At 45.9% G+C, this 8,088-nt stretch overlaps 1 long non-coding RNA gene across 3 annotated transcripts in view; it reads right to left on the bottom strand.

The window, feature by feature from the left end:
* Nucleotides 1–789: 789 nt before the first annotated feature.
* Nucleotides 790–8,088, bottom strand: part of LOC135532367 (uncharacterized) — a 44,240-nt gene continuing 36,941 nt past the window's right edge. For 2 of the 3 annotated variants that reach the window (XR_010454341.1, XR_010454339.1), the window contains exons 2-3: nucleotides 2,318–2,419; nucleotides 790–1,046 (exon numbers count right to left, since the gene is read on the bottom strand). This is a non-coding gene — a long non-coding RNA (uncharacterized LOC135532367). Of the gene's footprint in view, nucleotides 1,047–2,317; nucleotides 2,420–2,763; nucleotides 3,446–8,088 lie in introns of those variants that run through there. The other variant, XR_010454340.1, reaches the window with a different exon arrangement.

Genomic DNA, 8,088 nt, shown 5'->3' with positions numbered 1-8,088 from the left:
CTCTTTCTTTCTCTCTCTCTCTCGGAGGACCTGAGCCCTAGGATCATGCCTCAGGACTACCTGACATGATGACTCCTTGCTGTCCCCAGTCCACCTCCAGTTTCAACTGTTCTGCCTGTGATTATTATTATTTGACCATGCTGGTCATTTATGAACATTTGAACATCTTGGCCATGTTCTGTTATAATCTCCACCCGGCACAGCCAGAAGAGGACTGGCCACCCCACATAGCCTGGTTCCTCTCTAGGTTTCTTCCTAGGTTTTGGCCTTTTTAGGGAGTTTTTCCTAGCCACCGTGCTTCTACACCTGCATTGCTTGCTGTTTGGGGTTTTAGGCTGGGTTTCTGTACAGCACTTTGAGATATCAGCTGATGTATGAAGGGCTTTATAAATACATTTGATTTTATTTTATTTTGATTTGAACGAGATTGTTTGGCCAGCATCGGTTTGTGAGGACTTAAACACACGCAGACAGACAGACAGACAGACACGCAGACACGCAGACAGACAGACAGACAGACACGCAGGCAGACAGACAGACAGACAGACACGCAGACAGACAGACAGACAGACAGACACGCAGGCAGGCAGGCAGACAGACAAACAGACAGACAGACATGCAGACAAACAGACAGACAGACAGACAGACACGCAGACAGACAGACAGACACGCAGACAGACAGACAGACAGACAGACACGCAGACAGACAGATAGACACGCAGACAGACAGACAGACAGACAGACAGACAGACAGACAGACAGACAGACAGACAGACAGACAGACAGACAGACAGACAGACAGACAGACAGACAGACACGCAGACAGACAGACAGACACGCAGACAGACAGACACGCAGACAGACAGACACGCAGACAGACAGACAGAGACAGACAGACAGACAGACACGCAGACAGACAGACAGACAGACATGCAGACAGACAGACACACACCTGCTTCTGCTGTTCCACACTGTAGCATCTCCTGTTCAAACAGGTCGTCTGGCTCCATCCCTCTGTTCAGCAGCTCCAGACGTCCATCAATAAACTGAAAACCACCAGGCAATGAACTGCTTTGTTAGTATATCATAGGGACTCCTATTCAACCCTGAGAAGATCATTCTACTGAATAGCAATATGTTTCTAATAATAAACTTAGAACCGTTTGTTCTGTAATCCCGACAAAGACATAACAGTTGAATTGTTGTGACAATGAACACCTAAGTGGAGCTATATTGCAGAATGTGGATTATTGCAGTGTGGATTATTCAGAATGTGGATTATTGCAGAATGAGGATTATTGCAGAATGTGGATTATTGCAGAATGTGGATTATTGCAGAATGAGGATTATTGCAGAATGAGGATTATTGCAGAATGTGGATTATTGCAGAATGTGGATTATTGCAGAATGTGGATTATTGCAGAGTGTGGATTATTGCAGAATGTGGATTATTCAGAATGTGGATTATTGCAGAATGTGGATTATTGCAGAATGTGGATTATTGCAGAATGTGGATTATTGCAGAATGTGGATTATTGCAGAATGTGGATTATTCAGAATGTGGATTATTGCAGAATGTGGATTATTGCAGAATGTGGATTATTGCAGAATGTGGATTATTGCAGAATGTAGATTATTGCAGAATGTGGATTATTGCAGAATGTGGATTATTCAGAATGTGGATTATTGCAGAATGTGGATTATTGCAGAATGTGGATTATTGCAGAATGTAGATTATTGCAGAATGTAGATTATTGCAGAATGTGGATTATTCAGAATGTGGATTATTGCAGAATGTGGATTATTGCAGAATGTAGATTATTGCAGAATGTAGATTATTGCAGAATGTGGATTATTCAGAATGTGGATTATTGCAGAATGTGGATTATTGCAGAATGTAGATTATTGCAGAGTGTGGATTATTCAGAATGTGGATTATTGCAGAATGTGGATTATTCTCTATTGCTGATGTTCAGACATCCAGACTACAAAAAACATTTTGATGTTTGTATGTTGACTAGTTTTTCATGTTTGTTTTGCACCTCCATACTATGAGGACATTTGATATCCACATGTGTGTGTGCTACTTGTTCTCATGTTTGTTTTGTTATGGCATCCCCAGACCAACAGAGGGCAGCGTTCTGTCTTGAGATGAACCCACCTGTTGGAAGAGCTACAGGAGGGCACTCACACTGATACACACACACACACACACACACACACACACACACACACACACACACACACACACACACACACACACACACACACACACACACACACACACACACACACACACACACACACACACACACACCTGTTTGAAGAGTTGCAGATGGACAGCACTCTGTAGGAACTGTCTCATACTGGGAGACCTGTGGTCCAGGAAAACCTCCTCACAGAACATGATCTGACCATTCTACAGAGAGAGATGGGGAGGGAGGGAGAGAGAGAGAGAGATGGTGAAGAGAAGACACTTTATTGAAACAGGTTTCTGTATATACCGAATTATAGAGTATTCTACAGTATTATTGCATACAGAATAAAAAGCATCTTCACATTATTATATTTTAATGTTATGTATTATAAATGTCATATTATATATATATATATATATATATATATATATATATATATATATATATATATATATATATATATATATATATATATATATATATATATATATATATATATATATATATACAGTGTTGTAACAATGTACAAATGGTTAAAGTACACAAGGGAAAATAACAAGCATACATATGGGTTGTATTTCTTCACTTGTTGCCCTTTTCTCGTGGCAACAGGTCACACATCTTGCTGCTGTGATGGCACACTGTGGAATTTCACCCAGTAGATATGGGAGTTTATCCATCAACAAAGCATTTGCTCAGTACATTGTTGTCATTGAGGAAATGTACGAGTCTGCTGTTAATGACGCAGAGGATTTTCCCAAGGTTATTGTTGACGCATATTCCACGGTAGTTATTGGGGTGTGTTTATCTGACGGTGTTGTGAAAGGAATTGTGTATTTCTGCTGTAACCAATGGACAATAAAGTATTGATTGTATTCTACTGTCTCTACTAAGAAAAACCAGCAACCCTCAGACTCCATTTGAGAATGATGCAGCCGACAGATGCTTGGACCCCTCTGTCAACGAACATTCCAAAGTGTTGAGTTGTTATCACTCTATTGGACAGAGAGAGAGAGAGGAAGATGGAGGGAGAGAGACGAGAGAGAGAGAGAGAGAGAGAGTCACAGAGAGACAGAGGGAATGAGGGAAAGAGTTGGCGAGAGGAAAACAGAGAGAGAGGGGGAGAGAGAAAGAGGAAGATGGAGGGAGAGAGATGAGAGAGGGAGAGAGAGAGTCACAGAGAGACAGAGGGAGGAAAACAGAGCGAGAGGGGGAGAGAGAAAGAGGAAGATGGAGGGAGAGAGACGAGAGAGAGAGTCACTGAGACAGAGGGAGTAAAACAGAGCGAGAGGGGAGAGAGAAAGAGTGAGGGAATAAAAGAGTGATGGAGTGGAAGAGAGAGAGAGGAAATAGAGAGATGAGATGGAGAGAAGAACAGTATAATAGTACAATAGCATTGCGAGCCTTGCTCTACCATCTGAGCTACAGAAGACCAAAGAGGGGGAAAAGAAAGAGAAGAGAAAAAGGGAGAGAGAGAAAGGGGAAGAAAGAGGGAAGACGGGAAGAAAGATAGGAGAGAAAATGGGAGAGAGAGCAAGAGGGAGAGAGAGAAAGGAGAAGAAAGATTGAAGGACAGAGGGAGAGTGTAAGAGGGAGAGAGAAAGAGAGAAAGAGAAAGAGGGAGAGCGAGAAAGAGGGAGAGAGAAGAGGGAGAGCGAGAAAGAGGGAGAGAGAAGAGGGAGAGCGAGAAAGAGGGAGAAAGGGAAAGAAAGAGAGAAGAGGAAATGAGAGGGAAGAAAGAGAGAAGAGGGAGAGAAAGAGGGAGAGAGAAGAGGGAGAGAGAAGAGGGAGAGATAAGAGGGAGAGAGAAGAGGGAGAGAGAAGAGGGAGAGAGAGAGAGAGAGAGAAGAGGGAGAGAGAAGAGGGAGAGAGAGAGAAGAGGGAGAGAGAAGACGGAGATAGAAGAGGGAGAGAAAGGGGGAGATAAAAGGTCAACCAGAGGAGCACCGTTACAATCTAGATTGATCCATTCGTTTATCTTCCCTTTTCTCCTTCGACTTGTTACAACACTGGATAATAGTGTAAAAAGGGAGAGGAGGAGAGGAAGAGGAGGAAAATTGTAATAGAGGAGAGGAGAAGGGGGATAAGTAGGAGGAGCAGGAGAAATAGGAGGAGGCAAGGATCAGTGATGCTGTACTCAAACTTAACTTTCTGTACTTCTGTCAATTGTGTCCAGTCCGTCTACTAATTGAGAGGATCAAGTCTGTACTGACTCTCGTCTGTCCTGAGGAACCGCTGAACTCACTGGGAGTCTGGTCTGCGTCGTGTTAGCTCCCCTCTCGTATTGACTCTAGTCTGTCCAGAGGAACAACTGAACTCACTGGCTGCTTCATGTTAGCTCCCCTCTCGTACTGACTCTAGTCTGTCCTGAGGAACCGCTGAACTCACTGGCTGCTTCATGTTAGCTCCCCTCTCGTATTGACTCTAGTCTGTCCCGAGGAACCGCTGAACTCACTGGGAGTCTGGCCTGCGTCGTGTTAGCTCCCCTCTCGTATTGACTCTAGTCTGTCCAGAGGAACAACTGAACTCACTGGCTGCATCATGTTAGCTCCCCTCTCGTATTGACTCTAGTCTGTCCAGAGGAACAACTGAACTCACTGGCTGCTTCATGTTAGCTCCCTCTCGTATTGACTCTAGTCTGTCCAGAGGAACAACTGAACTCACTGGCTGCTTCATGTTAGCTCCCCTCTCGTACTGACTCCAGTCTGTCCTGTGGAACCGCTGAACTCACTGGGAGTCTGGCCTGCGTCGTGTTAGCTCCCTCTCGTATTGACTCTAGTCTGTCCTGAGGAACAACTGAACTCACTGGCTGCGTCGTGTTAGCTCCCCTCTCATATTGACTCTAGTCTGTCCCGAGGAACCGCTGAACTCACTGGGAGTCTGGCCTGCGTCGTGTTAGCTCCCCTCTCGTACTGACTCTAGTCTGTCCCGAGGAACCGCTGAACTCACTGGGAGTCTGGCCTGCGTCGTGTTAGCTCCCCCATGCTACACAGGACTTAACAGACTTGAATAATACAAGGCATGTAGAAATATTGAAACTGTTCATTACTGTTCACAAAACAATGTCCATACAGGCTTGAAACACTTTACAATGCTAGAAGATAAACCGGTAGCTCCCAGCTTTGTAGGCTAATTGCCTTTGCTGGCTTACAGCGCAAGCTAACATCAATTCATTACCCATAATCGGCCCTCAACCAATAATGGCATTTTGTTAGTTTTTTGCGTTGTTCGTAACTTGTTTTGTAAATAATGTAGCTGTTACCGTCTCCAATGACCAAAAAGAGATTCTAAACTTCAGAACTGGGATTGCTCACCTCAAACTGCACAAAGTGTTTTTCTTTAATGAGTCGGACGCGAGGGATATACTGTTGACACCCGACCAGGCCCTGATCCCTGGACGCGAGGGATATACTGTTGACACCCGACCAGGCCCTGATCCCTGGACGCGAGGGATATACTGTTGACACCCGACCAGGCCCTGATCCCTGGACGCGAGGGATATACTGTTGACACCCGACCAGGCCCTGATCCCTGGACGTTAGGGATATACTGTTGAAACCCGACCATGCCCTGATCCCTGGACGCGAGGGATATACTGTTGAAACCCGACCATGCCCTGATCCCTGGACGCGAGGGATATACTGTTGACACCCGACCAGGCCCTGACCCCTGGACGTTAGGTGTTATACTGTTGACACCCGACCAGGCCCTGATCCCTGGACGCGAGGGATATACTGTTGACACCCGACCAGGCCCTGATCCCTGGACGCGAGGGATATACTGTTGACACCCGACCAGGCCCTGATCCCTGGACGAGAGGGATATACTGTTGACACCCGACCAGGCCCTGACCCCTGGACGTTAGGTGTTATACTGTTGACACCCGACCAGGCCCTGATCCCCTGTAGTTCGCTGGTGAAGGAAACTGATATTTTGAGCAAAAGAACAGGGTGAGGACCCGACGAAAAGGGGCCAATCTGCCCTTCTGTCCTGTTAGCTGCTGACGTTCAATCGCTGGAAGATAAATGGGACAAACTGAATGCACTTATATCCTACCAAACGGGACATTACATTTTTTTATATTTTATGCTTCGCCGAGTCGTTGGTGAACGACGACATTAAGAACATAGAGCTGGCCGGTTATACACTCTATCGGCAAGACAGAACAGCAGCCTCTGGTAAGATACGGGGGCCTATGCATTTATGTAAACAAGAGCTGGTGCACGATATCTAAGGAAGTCTCAAAGTTTTGCTCGCCTGAGGTAGAGTACCTTATGATAATCTGTAGACCACACTATTTACCCAGAGAGTTTTCATCTGTATTTTCCGTAGCTGTCTACATACCACCGCAGAGCGAGGTTGGAACTAAAACAACAGTGACTTTACGTACATACCCCAACCAGAATCCATGGATTACAGGCAACACTGAGCTAAAAGGTTGCCCCTTTCAAGGAGCGGGACTCTAACCTGAAAGTTTATAAGAAATCCTGCTATGCCCTCCAATGAACAATCAAACAGGCAAAGTGTCAATACAGGACTGAGATTGAATCGTACTACACCGGCTCGGACAGTAGTCGGATATGGCAGAGCTTGCAAACTCTTACAGACTGTGTGATCACGCTCTCAGCAGCCAATGTGAGTAAGACCTTTAACATTCACAAGGCCGCTGGGCCAGACGGATTACCAATATGCGTACTCCGAGCATGCTCTGGCCATCTGGCAAAGGTCTTCACCGACATGTTCAACCTCTCCCTGTCTGAGTCTGTAATATCAACATGTTTCAAGCAGACCACCATAGTCCCTGTGCCCAAGAACAGAAAGGCAACCTGCCTGAATGACTACCGACCCGTAGCACTCACGTCCGTAGCCATAAAATGGTTTGAAAGGCTGGTCATGGCTCACATCAACACCATTATCCCTGGAACTCCTGGACAAAAGGAGCACCTATGTGAGAATGATATTCATTGACTACAGCGCAGTGTTCAACACCATAGTGCCTTTAAAGCTCATCACTAAGCTAAGGACCCTGGGACTAAACATCTCCCTCTGCAACTGGATCCTGGACTTCCTGACAGGCCGCCCCCAGGTGGTAAGGGTAGGTAACAACACATCCGCCACGCTGATCCTCAACACGGGGGCCCCTCAGGGGTGCGTGCTCAGTCCCCTCCTTTTAACTCATGACTACATGTCCAGGCACAACTCCAACACCATCATTAAGTTTGCTGACAACCGACAACGATGAGATCACCGACAACGATGAGACAGCCTATAGGGAGTAGGTCAGAGACCTGACAGTGTGGTGCAAGGACAACAACCTCTCCCTCAACATGATCAAGGCAAAGGAGATGATTGTGGACTACATGAAAAGGAGGACCGAGCACACCCCATTCTCATCGACAGGGCTGTAGTGGAGCAAGTTGAGAGCTTCAAGTTCCTTGGTGTCCACATCAACAACAAACTAACATTTAAAAAAAAAAATATATTTTTTATTTTACCTTTATTTTACTAGGCAAGTCAGTTAAGAACAAATTCTTATTTTCAATGACGATCTGGTCCAAGAACACCAAGACAGTCGTGAAGAGGGCACGACAAGACCTATTCCCCCCAGGAGACTGAATGATTTGGCATTGGTCCGAAGATCCTCAAACGATTTTACAGCTGCACCATCGAGCATCCTGACGGGTTGCACCACTGCCTGGTATGGCAACTGCTCGGCCTCAGACCGTAAGGCACTACAGAGGGTGCGTACGGCCCAAGCTTCCTGCCATCCAGGACCTCTATACCAGGCGGTGTCAGAGGAAGGCCCTAAAAATCTTCAAAGACTCCAGCCACCCTAATCATAGACTGTTCTCTCTGCTACCACACGGTAAGCGGTACAGGAGCACCAAGT

The sequence above is a fragment of the Oncorhynchus masou genome, unplaced genomic scaffold, assembly GCF_036934945.1.
Source record: "Oncorhynchus masou masou isolate Uvic2021 unplaced genomic scaffold, UVic_Omas_1.1 unplaced_scaffold_1842, whole genome shotgun sequence".
NCBI classification, from domain to species: domain Eukaryota; kingdom Metazoa; phylum Chordata; class Actinopteri; order Salmoniformes; family Salmonidae; genus Oncorhynchus; species Oncorhynchus masou.
This window is presented reverse-complemented; position numbering and strand designations above follow the sequence as displayed.